The sequence below is a fragment of the Neovison vison genome, chromosome 7 (assembly GCF_020171115.1).
Source record: "Neovison vison isolate M4711 chromosome 7, ASM_NN_V1, whole genome shotgun sequence".
NCBI lineage: Eukaryota > Metazoa > Chordata > Mammalia > Carnivora > Mustelidae > Neogale > Neogale vison.
Genome location: NC_058097.1, coordinates 46,091,269 through 46,110,015, shown reverse-complemented (window position 1 = coordinate 46,110,015; position 18,747 = coordinate 46,091,269). Strand labels below are relative to the sequence as shown.

At 46.7% G+C, this 18,747-nt stretch overlaps 1 pseudogene; it reads right to left on the bottom strand.

Moving 5' to 3' along the window:
- Window positions 1-6,853: 6,853 nt before the first annotated feature.
- Window positions 6,854-12,240, bottom strand: LOC122913313 (annotated as a pseudogene).
- Window positions 12,241-18,747: the final 6,507 nt, after the last annotated feature.

Here is an 18,747-nt window from a genome sequence, read left to right as displayed (position 1 = left end):
GATCTCAGGATCGTGAGTCTGAGCCCCACGCTAAGTGTAGAGTTTATTTAAAAAAAAAAAAATCAAGGGGCGCCTGGGTGGCTCAGTGGGTGAAAGCCTTTGCCTTCAGCTTGGGTCATGATCCCAGAGTCCTGGGATCGAGCCCCACGTCAGGCTTTCTGCTTGTCAGGGAGCCTGCTTCCCTCTCTCTGTCTGCCTGCCTCTCTGCCTACTTGTGATCTCTGCCAAGTAAATAAATAAAATCGTTAAAAAAATAAAAAAAAAATTTTTAATTAAAAAATCAAAATCTTTTTTTTTTTTAAAGATTTTATTTATTTATTTGACAGAGAGAGATCACAAGTAGGCAGAGACGCAGGCAGAGAGAGAGAGGAGGAAGCAGGCTCCCTGCTGAGCAGAGAGCCCGATGCGGGACTCGATCCCAGGACCCTGAGATCATGACCTGAGCCGAAGGCAGCGGCTTAACCCACTGAGCCACCCAGGCGCCCCAAAAATCAAAATCTTAATAAAAGTAAAAAAAAAAGCCCTTGATAAATGTAATACCGGGTGATTTTCACATTTCCGTGGTGGTTCTCAAAGCAACTTCTTAAAGCTGGTGTGGGTTTTTGTTTTGGTGCAAAAAGGTGGTTTTATTAAAGCACAGGGATAGGACCCGTGGGTGGGAAGAACAGCCAGAGCTGGTTGTTTAAATCCACACGCAGGTAATGTTATGTCGGAGCTTACAAATGCATGGAAACAAATTCAGTCATTCCTTCCACAATTACTAGACAGACAGCAGCTTCTGCTTGTAAGAACTTTTCCTTGTCCATTATCCCTAACACAGCAGTAGTAACTAATGAGGCCCTCGAATTCACACAGGAAATAGGTCTGTCACAAAGTAAGCTTTCAGGACACTTGGGTGGCTCAGTTGTTAAGCGTCTGCTTTCAGTTCAGGTCCTGATCTCAGGGTCCTGGGATCGACCTGCTCAGTGGGAAGCCTGCTTCTCCCTCTCCCACTCCCCCTGCTTATGTTCCCTCTCTTGCTGTCTCTCTCTGTGTCAAATGAATAAAATCCTTTAAATGAATAAAATCCTTTTAAAAGAATGAATGAGGGCGCCTGGGTGGCTCAGTGGGTTAAGCTGCTGCCTTCGGTTCAGGTCATGATCTCAGGGTCCTGGGTTCGAGTCCTGCTTCAGGCTCTCTGCTCAGCAGGGAGCCTGCTTCCTCCTCTCTCTCTCTGCCTGCCTCTCTGCCTACTTGTGATCTCTCTCTGTCAAATAAATAAATAAAATCTTTAAAAATAAATGAATGAATGAATAAAATCCTTTAAAAAAAACACATGTAAGCTTTCAAGAAATATTCTAGAAAGGAAGGAAAGAATGGTTTCCTGGCATCCTCAGAATGACAGCCATTTGTTTTGTTTTGTTTTGTTTTGTTTTGTTTTGTTTGCATTAAATCCCTTTCTACCACCTTCTAATGCCGCCTTCCCAAAACTGCCTGATGATGAGAAATCTTCTGAAGCCAGATTCTGGGACATCTCTCCTGCAAAGGGGGCTCCAAGTATGTGTTTCATATGTGACTGAGTGTGTGTCTGTCTGTCTGCATAGATACACCCAGGTGCCAGGAACTCTCAGGAGCTCTTGTTCAAACACAGGCCACCCATGTTTTCACTTAGTTTCACAAGTGACCAAGCTCTATCCAGGTTGTTCCTGCTGCCCCACATTCTCTTCTCATGGACCGTCCCCTCCTCTCTGTCCTTTTCAGTAGAAATAGTGGCTCCTCGGGGAGCTTCCCTAGCGTTCCCTGTGGATTGTCGCCCTATTTCCAGACCCTCCTCACCTCCCTGAACGCAACTGCAGAAGGACAGTTGGAATTTGGGCCAGCCCTGACAAGGGGGCCCACCCTAAGAGGCAACTGCCCTTAAAAGGATCTTACATCAGCTTGGAGGGAGCCCTCCACCCTTTCCTGCAAGGTAGATAGGTGACAAAAATCTGATTGGATGACAGGCACAGAGTGAGTTAATCAGATTAAAACAGCCACCGACAGGTGGGTAAAACCCCTAGACTTCAGAAACTCAAGTGGTAATCCCTTCGGGTGCCCTCCCCCCCACACCCCGGAGGTTTGTAAGATCAATTTGCTGTCGTGCAATAAACCTTGCTTTGCTGCGTACCACTCTGTCTGGTTGTGTGGTCCGCCCCCATGACCAAGAAGATCCTGAAACAGTTGCTGTGGATGAACGGTGTTTTATCTGGTTGGCTGGAGAGGGGAAATTCACAGAGCATGTCATCAGGGTGAGAAGGACTGGGAAGGATTAAGGGTGGGGAGAAGTCTGGGCAGGAGGGGGCTGTGAACTGGGGGCTGGCGGGCTCAGTGTGCCTGTGTCTCAGTCCAGCACCCCTTATGTAGGGCTTAAGCCCTCTTCACCCAACTTTTCTCAACCTGGCTAATAGGAACAATGATCCGCACTGGAGGACCGATGTGGACCAGCCTACTCTGGGCTGACAACAGACAGTTGCAGGACCATTGAGCAGCCCCTGTGAACACCCTCACACTAAGGAAATAAAACTCAGGAAGGTGACCTTGAGCCAAGGACACAGAACTGGTGGGTGCTGTGTCCTCGTTGCCCCTTAGAAGGACCATGAAGCCAACAGCCCATCCGTCCCACCGACACTCACATGCCATCCAGTCCTCGAGGACCCCTGCCCTGCCCATCATGTCTGCTCCACTGACCCCGCTGGTTCTCTGGCTCCCACGGCAACCCCAGCAGGAAAGCCCAGCATCCTTCCAGGGCGTCTGAGCTGCCCTGGCTTCTGTTCTCCTCTCTGTTCCCCTCATCCATCCACAGCTGGAGCTCCAGCTCTAACCTTGAGGACAGGAAGAGCATGAGCCGGCAAAAATTCTACACAGTCAGATGGTAAATAACTTAAGCTTCCTCTGCCATGCATGATCCGTCCCCTGTTCTTGTCCCCTTCCTCATCCTTGTCTGTCTGCCCCCAGCTCTCTCCCCCTGCCACCCTCACCTGCGCCCCCACCCCTGCCACCCTTCCCTTAACCTTAACCCTTAACCCTCCTTAACCCTCCCCCAGACCATCCTCATCTCCACGCCTACCCTACCCCTGCCCTCATCCTCCCTACACACCCTCCTTTCTTCTCTACACCTCTACAAAATGCAAAACCAGTCTTTACTCACCACATGACTAGCTGAGAAGAGTACTGGCCAACCTTTGGTCCAGAACCTGGGTGACTCCCTGTCCCAGTTTCTTTGCCTCTAAGAGGTTCTGCAAATCTAGCTCTTTGGGGCGAGAACTGAAAAGCACCCCCCAACAAATCAGGATGCGTTGATTATCCTACCTAGAAGGGCTGAGGACTCATACCTTCCCAAAGGGCATCTACCAAAGTATAAATGAGGTTGGGGAGGCATAATCTCGTTATTTCTTACTTTCCTTCCTCATCTCATCAAGTAACTTCTTTGCCTCAATCCTAATGTGAAACTGGGAATGGAACCATGGCTCGTCTGTAAATTATAAGAGTTGAAATGCAGTGATATGGGAAGGAGGTCAGGTGGTGTCCAGATCGGGCTAGCTCGTACACTTCTCTCCCTGGAATCGGAGGAAGACGGGCTGCACTGTCTGAGCAAGTGTCCACCCTCTCCAGGGCACCCTGGAGGAAGGACAAGGGCTAGAGCTGAGGCGAACAGGGTCTAGCTGGGCAGTGCACATGGTGCATGTCCGTGGCTACTCTGTTTTCCCAGTCAGCTGTTTCCCTCCTTCCTAGTACAGCAAGGGCACTGCACGGCCAACAGCCATGGCTTCCTAACACCAGCAAAGGAGCAAGACTGTCTACCTAACCGACTCCCAACTTAAGGAACTATCGGTATTGTCCCCCAGCTTTAAGGAAGTCCAATTTGACAAATTTAAATGGTACAAGTTTAAGGTGGTATGATATATGCACACACTGTGAAATGATCACAGCCGGGTGCCTGGGTGGCCAAGTGTCTTGGTTTCCGCTCAGGTCACGATGGCAGGGCTCTGAGATCAAGCCCTGCCTCAGGCTGCGTGCTGGGCATGGACCCTGTTTGGGGTTCTCTCCCTCCCTCTCCCCCACAAAAAGAAAAAAAAGAAATGACCGCTACTATCAAGTTCATTAACCCGGCCACCGCCTCACACAGTTTCCATGTGGACTTGCGGTCTTTGCAGTTATCAGTTCCACAGTCCACACAGTAGTGGTAACTGTCATCACTGCTGTACGTGACATCCCCAGAACTCCACCTCACAGTTACCAGAAGTCCGTACCCGTTGACTGGCGTCCCCCATTTCCCACCCCACTCCTCAACCACTTTTCTATTCCCTGGTTCTAGGATGTGGGCATTTCTAAACTCCACATAGAAGAGCTCATATAGTAGGTCTTTCTCTGGTTTGTCCCACTTATCATCATGCCCTCCAGGTTTATCCACATTTTCACAAATGGCAGGATCTCCTCCTTTCTCAGGACTGAATGATATTTAAACAAACCTTTAGTCAGTCTCCCGGCTCAGCGGGAGATCTGTTTCTCCACCGCCCCAATACATAAAATCTCTTTAAAAAATAAATCTTGGGGCACCTGGGTGGCTCAATGAGTTAAAGCCTCTGCCTTCGGTTCAGGTCATGATCCCAGGGTCCTGGGATCGAGCCCTACATTGGGCTCTTTGCTCTGAGGGGAGCCTTCTTCCCCCTCTCTCTCTGCCTGCCTTTCTGCCTACTTGTGATCTCTCTCTGTCAAATAAATAAATAAAATTTTTAAATAAATAAATAAATCATTAAAAATAAATTAGGGGCTCCTGGGTGGCTCAGTGGGTTATGCCTCTGCCTTCAGCTCAGGTCATGATCTCAGGGTCCTGGGATCAAGGCCTGCATTGGGCTCTCTGCTTCACTGGGAACCTGCTTCCCCTCCTCTCTCTCTGCCTGCTGCTCTGCCTACTTGTAATCTCCATCTGTCAAATAAATATATATATATTTTTAATTAATTAATCTTTAAACTCACTCTGCACATATATATATATTTTTAAATTAATTAATCTTTAAACTCACTCTGCACAATCACATAACTGAGGTCTGCGAGGTTAGGTCCTCCAACCCCGATTTTTCTTCCTATTTGTGAGTCCAGAAACACCACCAGAAGAACGTTAGGGGCCCCTACGTCAGCCCCATCCCATTCATATCCCATTAATCTCTGAGGCAGCATCTTTCTTCCCAAAACCCATAATTTCCCTACCCACAGAAGCCCATAGGGAAAGAGCTGTGGCGTTCTAGCCTTCCAGCAGGACCCAGCCTCACCACGACACCCCTGGGCCCTGCCAGCCTCTGTGCCTCCCCAAGGCTCATGCTTTTCCCCATGCCTCCCTTCTGGAGCTTGAGTCATAGCAGGAGTTGGACCCCAGGCCCCTGACTGGATCCAGAGGAAGAGATGGGGGCTCTGTGATTCTTTGGGAAGGCAGCTTCTGTCCTGGGAAACATGGGAGCGGCCCCGAGGACCCTTTCCATACCCTCTCACCCTGACTCACATGTTCTCTCCTCAGATTTGGTCGAAGAACAAAAGAGCCAGAGCAGGAAAGTCAGGGCCTTCAAAGCCAGGAGGACCGGGCCAGAGTGCAGAAGGTGGACAGACATGCCAGCCGCAGTCTCTGCTGACGTGTGCCCCTCTGCCTCCACGGTCCGGCGCCTTGCCAGGGATGCAGGCCTCCTCACCCTGCAAACCAGGGCCTGGGCTGGTCTTGCATGTCCACGCTGACGTCCGCAGTGGCAGGGTTCCCCCGCCCTCAGCACGCCCCCCACCCTGCCTCTGATGCCAGCCCCCTAGCCCCGCTCGATGGTCCACTCACCTGCCCAGCGCCCTCCTGCACCTGCCTCCTGAGAGGCCAGTTTCTTGCCATCCTCATCCCTGTGCAGCGTCCTGGCGCTTTGAGTTCCCAGCGCTGCTCCCGCCCATCCCCACCCCCCACACACGCCAGTCCACCCACAGTGCCAGTGGGGCCGGCTCCACGCACTGCCCCGCTGGTCTCCTGGTGCAGCTCCCTGCCCAATGTTGGGACGCCAGCCCTGGGCGTCTCCTCCATTTCGCCTGTCTCCTGGGCCCTCACTCCCCGATGCTCTCAAGGCGGTCCCCTATCTGACACACACCAACTCCAGGCCTCTCTCTGGTCCCCGGAACCTAGAGCTTGTTGAGAGGTCGGAACTTGCACGATTGCTGGGTCATAGCGTAGCTCTACTTCTAAGTTTTCCCGGACCCTCCATACTGGTTTCCACAATGGCTGTGCAGATGTTTATTCCTACCAACAGCACTCGAGGGCTCCTTTTTCCCCCACACCCTCAACAACACTCCCAGTTTCCTGTCTGATAACTGCTATTCATGCTGCCAGGTGTGGGGTGATACCCTGCAGAGGTTTGGGTTCGCACTTCCTTCACGAGGAGTGATGTCGAACACCTTTTCATTGACCTGTTGGCCAACTGTGTTTTCTTTGGAAAAATATCTATTCAGATTTACTTCCCATTTTTTAATTAGACTGCACTTTTTAAATTTTTATTTTAATTTTTTTAAAGATTTTATTTATTTATTCGACAGACAGAGATCACAAGTAGGCAGAGAGGCTGGCAGAGAGAGAGGAGAAAGCAGGCTCCCTGCTGAGCAGAGAGCCCGATGCGGGGCTCGATTCCAGGACCCTGAGATCATGACCTGAGTTGAAGGCAGACACTTAACGACTGAGCCACCCAGTCACCCCTAAAACTGTAACTTCTGAAATCTATGGGCTTAACCATCCTGGCAGGTCTCTGGAATTTCCAGCTTGCTCCTGTCCTAGACAGATCAATAGCCTTACAGAGCTGAGTGGCTGGGACAGTACCAGCTAGCCGGACTCTGGCCCCGGCTGACACTCGGACTGGGAGAGGTACTGATAAAGGCAGGTGAAGGTGTTGGAACTCTCCTCCTCTCCCAGACACCCATAAGCTTCCATCACCTGGCTTATGTCGTAAGGGGCAGAGGACAAGGCGGGCACTGTGGCCACCAGCCTGTCCAGCTCAGGGTCACAGTCTCCAGCACCTGCGTCTGGGGGACGGGGACATTTGGGGAGAGTGAGTCTGCTGTGGGCCAGGTGTGTGGGTGCTGGGGCTGTGTTCCTCCTGGCTGCAGGGGTGGGGCGTGGAAGCCCCACTTCTTGTCCTTTCTCGACACTCTTTCTCCATTTAACTCGGCGGTTCTTAAACCAGACCTGTGGAGTGAAGAGGGGAGATTGGGGGGGTTGTGAATCCAGAAAGTGAAAGGGACCCAGGATGGTGGCCATTCATCTTCCTTGGGAACCAGTCTTCCTTGGGGAGGCCGGGGAGGAGCTATTTCTCACCTGTGGCCAGGATGGAGAAAGAAGAAAGAAGGGGAGGGCTTGGACCCCAGAGCAGGAGTCGGGGGGACTCTGCCGAATGCCAGGAGCTCTCTGCAGGACAAAGGGTCAGGGCTCCATAGGACAGCATACAGTATGGGGTCTGGCTAAGGAGGTCCTCAAGAAGGATCTTTGTTATCCTCTCTGATGGATGCCCACAAAAGAGGAGCATTCCACAAGGGATCTGCAATACCCTGGGTGTGATTCTAGCTGGAGACCTCTGGTCTGGTTGCTTAGTGCCCTTACTGAGCAAGTCCCGGGAACGAGCTTCTGCAAACAATGGCGTGTCTGACTCTAAAGGATGGCCCTTCTGGTCTTTGTGGTTTTGTGTGCGGCACAGTGTAGGACAAGTGCTCCACAGGCAGAAAAGTTCCATGTTGACAGTGCTGGGGAAGCTACCGTGCCATTTTGTGCCTCAGTTTATCCCCCATGTAAAATGGGTATTTCTAGCACAAGAGTCGGGTTACTGACACTTGCTCCATACAGGAGGGTTAGTTGTGATTATTTGGTCTCGAGGCAAAGGGAAGGGAGAGGGAGCCGGCATGCAGGGGAAGCGTCTGGGGAGCACTGGGCAGGCCTGGCACACGCCCCAGGGGATCAGACCTGCACTACCGTGTATTGCAAATTGATTTTTGATGCCAGTGACTCCTGGGTGACATAATCTGGAAACTGAGTCAGACTAAACAAGGCTTCCAGCTCTGCTTTCTGATGGGAGGTGAAGGAGGTACGTTCTCGGCTTCTCTTCAGTTTGGCTGAGGAGAAGGGGACACTTGGTTAGCCCGAACCCGCCATCTCGCTCTGCGGAGTGAGCGCAGACCCTGGAACTCAGTCTGGCCCCTCATTAGCCCAGCTCTCTGCCCCGGCACTTTGGTTCCTGCTCAGTGCTGACGTGTGCTGTGTGGGAGAATCTGTTCTAAACAAGAAAAGGCCAGTCTCTCCAGGGCTGTGTCCACTTTACCTCTCCCATTTTTGACTCAAGGAAACCATGTGCCTCTGGGTGTCACTCTTCCCCCGTTTAATCTGGGCTCACAACAGTCCCATCCAGACTGGGGTCCTAAGCAGTCTCCTGGATCTCTGGGTGCCTCTTAGAAGGAAGTGAGATTTGGTAGTTAGAGGAAGGGCTCTTTTTTCGGAGAGAATGTACATTTACCAAATTTGGCCAAACACTATGGACTCTGAGGCTATATTAACCTCAAAAGAAAAATATTCACAGTTGCACCCAAAATATTACATGGGGGGGGGGGGTTAAATGGGTAAGATTTCCTAATTTTTAAGGAAAGACCACTCCATGATACAGTGAATTATTCCAGATGGGGAAAAAAAAGTGATCACCTCCCAGCCAGCGTTGGGATACCATCACCTTCGAGTGGTAGCTCAGATCAATGCGTACTGGCTCGCTACTGTTAAATGGTCACGTGTTTCGCAAACCTCAGTGCATCGGCAGCCTGAGATCCAATATTTTTGGAGTGTTTGCATCACCGTAATTGGCAGACAGTACAGATTCGGGCCCCTTACCTGCTGGCTGGTGTGCCATTCCTGCTTGGGTAGTAGGAAGCCTTTGCTCAGACCTGCTGCTGTCCTCATCGGTTCCTTGGGTGGGAGTACAAGGGATGTAAATCCAAAGGCCCTGCATTTCCCCAGATCCCCCCACCGCCCCCTCTGAAAGGCCACTCCCCGGTATGCTTCCATCCATCCACTCAGAGGCCCCCAGTACAGCAGGGAACAGTAAATACATGTTACCAATACAGGAATGTGACTAAGGATGTAGAGGACCGCCCCCTACAACAGAAAATCATCCAGTGCCCGGTGTCAGTACTGCCCGGACTGCAAAACCCTCATGTAATCCAATATTTTTGCTAAGATTTAACTTTGAAATATATCAAAAATACCTCTCACGGGGTGCCGGGTGGCTGAGTCGTTAAGCATCTGCCTTTAGCTCAGGTCATGATCCCAGGGTCTCGGGATTGAGCCCCACATCAGGCTCCCTGCTCAGCGGGAAGCCTGCTTCTCCCTTTCCCACTTCCCCTGCTTGTGTTCCCTCTCTTGCTGTCTCTCTCTGTCAAATAAATAAATAAAATCTTTTTTTTAATGTATCTGCTTATAATTTTCATAATATTTTACTTTATTTTTAAAAGATTTTATTTATTAGCGTTCAGAGCAGGATGAGAAGGGGTGGCAGAGGGAGAGGGAAAAGAAGACCCCCCACTGATCAGGGAACCAGATGCGGACCTCCATCCCTGGACCCTGAGATCATGACCTGAGCCAAAGACAGATGCTTAACTAACTGAGCCACCCAGACACCCCCGCAATTTTTAAAAAATCTGATCTCCAGATTTTTTTTTCAGGCACGAGGTTTTGCCTGAGTTTTCTTCCTTTTTGAGTCAGCGATACTGTCTAGCCATTGTGTGGATCAGGCAAGGGGTAGGTGGGCTGCGGGGGGCCTCTGTTGTACTGCGGCCTCAATTATTCTTAAAGGTGCGAGGTCAGACTTTAGTTAAGAACTTGAAGGACCGACAGCGTGCAGCCCACCGACCAAAGTTGACCTCGGCCCTTTATTTACATTCTGTAAATAGTCTGGTCTTTAAAAGGGAAAATATCAGGGCACCTGGGTGGCTCAGTAGGTTAAGCCACTGCCTTCAGCTCAGGTCATGATCTCCAGGTCCTGGGACCGAGTCCCACATCAGGCTCTCTGCTCAGCAGGGAGCCTGCTTCCCTCTCTCTCTCTCTGCCTGCCTCTCCATCTACTTGTGATTTCTCTCTGTCAAATAAATAAATAAAATCTTTTAAAAATAAATAAATAAATAAAAGGGAAAATATCTGCCCCCTAAGAGAAAAAGCTCTCCTTGATCCCCGCCTGGTCATTAAAGGTCACTCAATGTGGTCATCAATACTTCTCTCTCTCTCTCTTTTTTTTTGGAGGTCATTAATATTTTTCTAGAGAATTGTCAGATTTTTCTAATTTTTACATTTAGCAGTCAAGAGATATTTCTATCTTTTTATTTCTGGTATGTTTTTTGGTGCCTTTTTCTATGCTCTTGTTCGGTATCTGTAGATGTTTATTTTGTCTTTTTTTTTTTTTTTTTTTAAGCGCAAGCTTTCTCACATTTAATAGCACCTTTAAAATAAGCATCACTAAGAAATAAAATAAAATAAGCATCACCACATTTTAAAAGTTTCCAAAATGAATCTATAAATGGTAATATAAATTTGAAAATGCAGACTTAAATTTAACCTTCACTATGGTATCAGAAATGTTAAACACAGTGAATCATTGCCTGGGAGTCGTTAAAATGTCCTTAAACAGGACGCCAGCATCTTACCAGCACCTTGGAAATGACATGGCCATGAGTCTCAGACTTGTATGATCTATACCTGATACTGTGTGGGCCACTGTGGTCTTCAGTGGGTAGTCAATGCTATGATTTCCAGAATTAAGTCAATGCTATGATTTCCAGAATTAAGTCCCCAAGTCTTGCTTTTCAATAGATCTTAACTTCTTTTCATACCTAGTGTTGAACATAGGGCTCTTCCCGAATGAGGCAAAGTGCATCTAGTTTAGAGATCCATTTAGAGAGTCCACGGGCTTATTGGACTGAAACCACCTGTGGCAGGTGACCTCATACAACTAAGGGATCTCTCTGTTTCAGAGGCTGTGAGAACCTCTTTAAGGCAATGACAGTTTCTCTCCAGGTCCCTTTGATACTACTTTTGATCTGGCCCGTTAATATTGTTTTACTTTGGGCGCCTGGGTGGCTCAGTAGTTTAATAAGCCTCTGCCTTCGGCTCAGGTCATGATCTCAGGATCCTGGGATCGAGCCCCACATTGGGCTCTCCACTCGGCGGGGAGCCTGCTTTCCCCTCTCTCTCTGCCTGCCTCTCTGCCTACTTGTAATCTCTGTCTGTCAAATAAATAAATAAAATCTTTTTAAAAATATATTGTTTTACTTTACTTTTCTTTCTTTCTTTCTTTCTTTTTTTTTTAAAGTAAGCGCTACACCTAACATGGGGTTTGAGCTCAACCCCCAGGTCAAGAGTTGCATGCTCAAAAAAAAAAAAAAAAGTTGCTGCATGCTCTACCAACTGAACCACCCTGTTTTTTCCTTAAAGCATCCTCACACACCTTTCAGTAAAATATTCAGAGCAGATTGGTAGTTTATTGTGAAGTTTGAAAAGTTTGGGGTCACTGGCTGTTTCAGATAGGAATACCTAGGCAACTTCCAAAGGCTCCTGATTCCTGGTTGTACGTACAGATCCCCAGAATGCTGTCTAAAGCATTTGGGGTCTGCTGGATCCCAAAGCGTTGGAAATGCCACCTGTCAGGTCCTCTGTGTATCTTCAATACCAGCTTCAGTTGGGTTTAGCTGATCTCTCTGTGAGTCACACTGACCCTTGTCTTAGCATAAGGGGAGGTTGAATTGTTCATGAAGCTCCTCATGGACACGACCATCTGAAGTACGTGAAACAGCAAAGATCGTAATTTTGGTCAAAATTCATGATTCTGTCCTTCATCCCATACGTGTCAAAGTATGGCTCCATATAGGTAATCTGAGTATATTCCTCATTGAGGTCTAATGTGCACTTGTCGATAGGGTTGGAACCCTTGAATACCTCAACCACATGCTCTCCAACTCTCTCCACAAAATCCCTCCAACCTGTTAGAGAGTGGTATCTCTGCACACTGGGTGTTGCGGGCTCCTCGTACACAAACCCCTGTCCGTCCACATCCCCAAGCCAGCACTGAAAGAACCAACACAAAAGCAGGTACTCACTGTAGTATTCTTTTAAGTTAATTTCTGCTCTTAATTTTATCACTTCCTACTTTCCCGTTTTACTGATCACTCCTGTGTCTTTACGTTCATAGAGGCTGCGGCTGCCCCTACCAAGCTCCGAAGCGTAATTACTTTGCGGTCACTTGGTCCTCCAGTTCTCATTTTCTTTAGTTTCCAGATGAATGAGGGGTTGCGTCTTTAGGAGTTTGCTTCTGTTTGTGATTGCATTAGGTTCTTTGTTTGTTTGTTTGTTTACTGTGGTTAAAATATACATAACATTTACCATTTCTACCCTTTTTAAGTGTACAAGCTCAGTGCCAATAAGTGTATTCCCACTGTTGTACGGTCATCCCCAAAACTTCATCATCCCAAACTGAAACTCTGTACCCATTAATAAAACAGTAACTTCACATTTCCCCCCATCCTCTGGCAACCACCATGCTACTTTCCATCTACAGACACATCTAGAGACTTCGTATTAGTGAAGTTGTACGATATTTGTACTTTGAGTATCAGCTCCCATCACCCAACAGTGTTTCCCGTAACATGGGGGTCCACCCATTTGTAGCATGTGTCAGCGTCTCCTACCTTTTTAAGGCTGGATAGTATTCTGTTATATGTGTATATCACATTCTGTTTATCCATTCAGGCCATTGATATGTGGGTTGTCTCCACCTTTTGGCTCAGGCGTTATGTTTTTGTTACATGTGTTGCTTCAGAAAATATGGTCCATATGATCAACATCATGATGTGTTGAGGCTTCTTTAGTATGCTGCATCTTTAATTAAGATGGAATGCATGCTAATAGAGTCTATGAATTCTGTATTCAGTCCATACCAAACAGTTACCTCTGGTGTAACCAAATAGTGCTCAAACAGTCACCTACAGAGTGATAGGCACTGGGAAGGGGTAAAACTTGGGGCTTAGATAGAGTCTCAAGAGAAACTTTTGATTTTTCTTCATGTTTGAAGTCTCCCCAACCCCTGTTAAGGCTACTGATTATAGTTGGAATGCTAAAATGCAGTTTTGTTTGCATTGGAAAGTTGGTTTCCTAGGGAGAGGTAGTACCTCAACTTCCCTGGAAATATGTTGAAAGAGTCTATGAATGCCAGCAGGTTCCCTCTTTTTTATTTTTTTTAAAGGATTTTATTTTTATTTATTTGTCAGAGAGAGAGAGCACACACACAGGCAGGCAGAGTGTCAGGCAGAGGCAGAGGGAGAAGCAGGCTCCCTGCCAAGCAAGGAGCCTGATGTGGGACTCGATCCCAGGACACTGGGATCATGACCCAAGCCAAAGGCAGACACTTAACTGACTGAGCTACCCAGGCATCCCAGCAGGTTCCCTCTTGACCCATCTGGAGCCCTATTCTCTTCTCCTCTAGAAAATGAGTTACAACCAAAGCCAGAGGTTCATGGTGTTGATTCTTGGAACATAAAGGGTGCCAGGGTGGCTCAGTCCATTAAGCCTTGGACTTCGGCTCAAGTGATGATCTCAGGGTCCTGGGATCGAGTCTTGTCTCAGGCTCCCTGCCCTGTGAGTCTCCCTCTGCTTGTGTGTGTGTCTGTGTGTCTCATAGGGCTTACTTTAAAAAAAAAAAATTGTAAGTACTCAAAGTGCTTACCTGTAACGTAAGTGTTTCTAAAATATGGCATGTTCATTCTAAGATATTCTAGGCTGCAGAAGAATGAAGGAAGCTCAACTAGATTACCTGGTGGAAAAGAAAAGAAAAATTTTTTCAAATCAACAGCAAATATTCCTTTTACATAGAAAAAAAAAAAAACGTAAATGTTCAGAGAAAGTTCTGGCCATAAGTTTGAATGGAAAGGAAGCCTTCTGGGGCACCTGGGTAGTTCAGTGGGTTAAGCCTCTGCCTTCAGCTCAGGCTACAATCCCAGAGTCCTGGGATCAAGCCCCACATAGGGCTCTCTGCTCAGCAGGAAGCCTGCTTCCCCCTCTCTCTCTGCCTGCCTCTCTGCATACTTGTGATCTCTCTGTCAAATAAATAAATAAAATCTTTAAAAAAAGGAAAAGAAGCCTTTTTTTATTCTTTGGGTCTTGATTTATTATTTATTTATTTATTTATTTTTTAAAAGATTTTGTTTATTTATTTGACAGAGAGAGATCACAAGTAGGCAAAGAGGCAGGCAGAGAGAGAGAGAGGAGGAAGCAGGCTCCCTGCTGAGCAGAGAGCCCGATGCAGGACTCGATCCCAGGACCCTGAGATCATGACCTGAGCCGAAGGCAGCGGCCCAACCCACTGAGCCACCCAGGTGCCCGATTTATTATTTTTTTAAAAGATTTTATTTATTTATTTGACAGAGATCACAAGTAGGCAGAGAGAGAGGAGGAAGCAGGCTCCCTCTGAGCAGAGAGCCTGATGCAGGACTCGATCCCAGGATCCTGGGATCATGACCTGAGCCGAAGGCAGAGGCTTTAACCCAATGAGCCACCCAGGCGCCCCTTGATTTATTTTGTTTTTTTAATAGGGAATCTTTTTTTTTTTTTTTAAAGATTTTATTTATTTATTTGACAGAGATCACAAGTAGGCAGAGAGGCAGGCAGAGAGAGAGAAGGAAGCAGGCTCCCTGCGGAGCAGAGAGCCCGATGCGGGACTCGATTCCAGGACCCTGGGATCATGACCTGAGCCGAAGGCAGAGGCTTTAACCCACTGAGCCACCCAGGCGCCCCCCAATAGGGAATCTTTTTTTCTTTAAAATTTTATTTATTCGAGGGGCACCTGGGTGGCTCAGCCATTAAGTGTCTGCCTTCAGCTCAGGTCATGATCCCGGGGTCCTGGGATCAAGCCCCATGTCAGGCTTCCTGCTCAGTGGGAAGCCTGCTTCTCCCTCTCCCACTCCCCCTGCTTGTGTTCCCTCTCTCGCTGTGTGTGTCTCTCTCTCTGACAAATAAATAAATAAAATATTTTAATAAAATAAAATAAAATTGTGTTTATTTGAGAGAGAGAGTATGAGGCAGGGGAGAGTGGCAGAGAGGGAGAAGCAGTCTTCCTGCTGAGCAGGAATCAGACCTCGTGCTCAATCCCAGGATACCAAGACTGACCTGAGCTGAAGGCAGATGCTTAACCAACTGAGCCACCCAGGTGCCCCTCTTTAGGTCTTAATTTAAAATGGGAATAGAAGAGGGCACTTGGCTGGCTCTCTTGATGTCCAGGTCATGAGTTCAAGCCCCACACTGGGTGTAGAGATTAAATTAAAAACTTAAAAAATAGGGTGTCTGGGTGGCTCAGTGGGTTAAGCCGTTGCCTTCGGCTCAGGTCATGATCTCAGGGTCCTGGGATTGAGTCCCACATCGGGCTCTCTGCTGAGCAGGGAGCCTGCTTTCCTTCCTCTCTCTCTGCCTGCCTCTCTGCCTGCTTGTGATCTCTGTCTGTCGAATAAATAAATAAAATCTTTAAAAAAAAAAAAACCAACTTAAAAAATAAATAAATAAAAGGAATAGAATTCCTGTCTCTAGGAAAGCTTTTCCTTATGGAAGCATTCCAGTGAATAAATACAAAGAGAGTGAAAGAAATACAAATTCAACCACAGGACTGATTGTTGTGTGCAAGAGTCATTAATGACCCTAAAATCCATCAGCAGATGTGTGAGGAGAAGCAGATTATTTGCATAGTCACACAGCATATCCCTAACAAATGTTTTTCATTGGAAAGTAAAAGTTGTCACCACCTTAGCCAAAAGATTACCAATGACAAGTTTATCAGCATCATATACTTCCAGCCGCAATGCCCTAAGAAGGATAACGTGAATGCAGTCAGGAGAAAGCATCAGGCAAATCAGACTGAGGGACTTTATACAAGGTCACTGACCATGACCCTTCCAAAATGTCAGGGTCAACACCGACAAGAAAGGACTGAAGAAATGTCACAGATTGGAGGAGGAGGAAGGGTACAGGACAGCTAAATGCTAAGTGAGATCTTGGATTTGATCCCGCGGCATTAGAACAACATTGTTGGAAAAACTGGTGAAATGTAAAGAAAGTCTGTGGCTCAGTTCATAGTACTGATCCAATGTTAACTTCCTGGTTTGATACTTGTACTGTGATTCTGAAAGACCACAGGGCAACTGCCTGGCTCAGTCAGTGGAGCAGGTGACTCTTGATCTCAGGGTTGTAAGTTTGAGCCTCACGCTGGGTGTAGAGATTACTTAAAAATAAAATCTTTAAGGGGCACCTGGGTGGCTCAGTGGGTTAAGCCTCTGCCTCAGCTCAGGTCATGATCTCAGGGTCCTGGGATAGAGCCCAGAGTCGGGCTCTCTGCCCAGCAGGGAGCCTGCTTCCCTCCTCTCTCTGCCTGCCTCCCTGCCTACTTGTGATCGATCTCTCTGTCAAATAAATAAATAAAATCTTTGGGAAAAAAAAAACTTAAAAAAATAAATAAAATCTTTTAAAAGAATTTTAAATGAAAGATCATATCAGGAGAAGCTGGAGGAACAGTCTACAGCAAGTCTTGTACTATTTTTGCAACTGTTGTATAATCTAAAATTCTCAAACTAAAAATGCCTTTTTTTAAAAAGATTTTAATTTTTTGACAGACAGAGATCACAAGTAGGCAGAGAGGCAGGCAGAGAGAGAGAGGAGGAAGCAGGCTCCCCGCAGAGCAGAGAGCCCGATGCGGGACGCCCCTAAAAATGATTTTTAAATTTTTAAATAGTGCAAACTTAAGTACAAATTCTATCATGCTCTATGTCTTGTTTAGCAACTAATATTCTTAAAAATAAGTCCGGAGGGGCGCCTGGGTGGCTCAATGGGTTAAAGCCTCTGCCTTCGACTCAGGTCATGATCCCGGGGTCCTGGGATGAGCCCCACATTGGGCTCTCTGCTCAGTGGGAAACCTGCTTCCTCCTCTCTCTCTTTCTCCCTACTTGTGATCTGTCTGTCAAAAAAATAAATAAAATCTTAAAAAAAAAAAAGTCTGAAGCATTGGTCTATGGCCAGATTTTAAGAGCCACATATACCCCACCAAAGAAATGCACCATGATATAAGTTACCAGAACTTACACATAGACATTTAGATTGTTTCCACGATTCTGCTTACATAGATCCTGTCATGAACTTGAATGTGTGTACCTCTCTGTACGTATGAGCATGTATTCTTCAAAAGTAGATTGCTAAGAATTTGGGGGGATTAAGAATAAAGACCTGCCCTTCCACACAGTTGGTGGACATGTGGAACGGTGCACCCATTATAGAAAAAAATACGGAGGTTCCTCAAAGATTCTATATCTTGTCACGTGGGAAGATATGGATGAAACTTGAGGACATGCTAGGCAAGATAAACCAGTCCCAAAAGGAAACTATGGTGTGAACCTGCTCATGAAGCATCCAAAGCTGTCAAAGTCCTAGAAATAGAAAGTAGAGACGTGGTTGCCAAGGGCTGGGGGGAGGGGAGGTGTTAGTGTGTAATGGGTATCGGGTCAGTTTTAGGAGATCAGTCTAGTTCAGTTCCGGAGATCTGCACAACCATGTGATGAACCTAACAATAGGAGCTATACAGTTAAAAATGGTTAAGATGGCAATTTAAAGTTAGGTGGTTTTTGCCACATTTAGAAAAAACAAAAACAAAAACCAGACCCTAGACCTTGACGGCCGAAGTTGAAGTTCCATTTCTGGAATGGACCAGAACATGAAGGTCAACTTCTTTTAGCTTCTCTGTGTCTCCTCAGGGAAAATGGTAACAATTGTTAAACCTCACAGGGTTCTTATGAGGGTTAAATAAGTTGACATAATAAGAATAAGAATAGTGCCCTATGCATTTGGAGGGCTATGAAAGCAATGGGTGTATGGGTCCTGGGAGAAAAGATAAGAGCCTCTACATTTTAAGGGGACGAAGATAAAGAGATAAGCAAAGACAAAAGTACCCAATGTCTTGTATACAAGGGTCAGTTTGTTGCTGCCCTGAGCCACAAGAAAGGCTAGATGGGGTAGGGAGATAGCCAGACCTACTTAAAAACAAAATCTCATTTATTCTGTGCTCAAACGTTCCAGGTCACACAATCCCAATGTAATGTTAGGGATTTTTTTTTAAGATCTTCATTTTTTAAATAATCTCTATATCCAAAGTGGGGCTTGAACTCACAACCCCCAGATCAAGAGTCACACACTTGACCAACTGAGCCATGCAGGTGCCCCAAGAAAGGGTTTTTTAATTAGACTTCATCAAAATTAATGACTTTTCTTCAAAACACACTCTTAAGAGAATGAAGAGGCAACCCACCAAAACCGAGTAGCAGTGTTTGCAAACTATATTTCCTATAAAGAACTTGCATACAGAATACAAAGAATTCCCATAACTCAGTAAAAAATGGAACAACTAACTACCCTGGTAAAGACCTTCTCAATTTCTTTAAAAGCTAATCATACACATTTATGACCTATCCATCCCATGCCCACATAGTTTACCAAGTGAGAATTTAATGTTCCCACAAAACCCTATATAAATGCTTAAAGCAGTTTTATTTATAATGGACAAAAACTAAAAACAACCAAAATTCCCTCAAGAGCGGAGGGGATTTTAGAAACCTTTGTATGTCCACATAAAATGTAACTTGGCAAGAAAAAGGAACCAACATGGATGAATG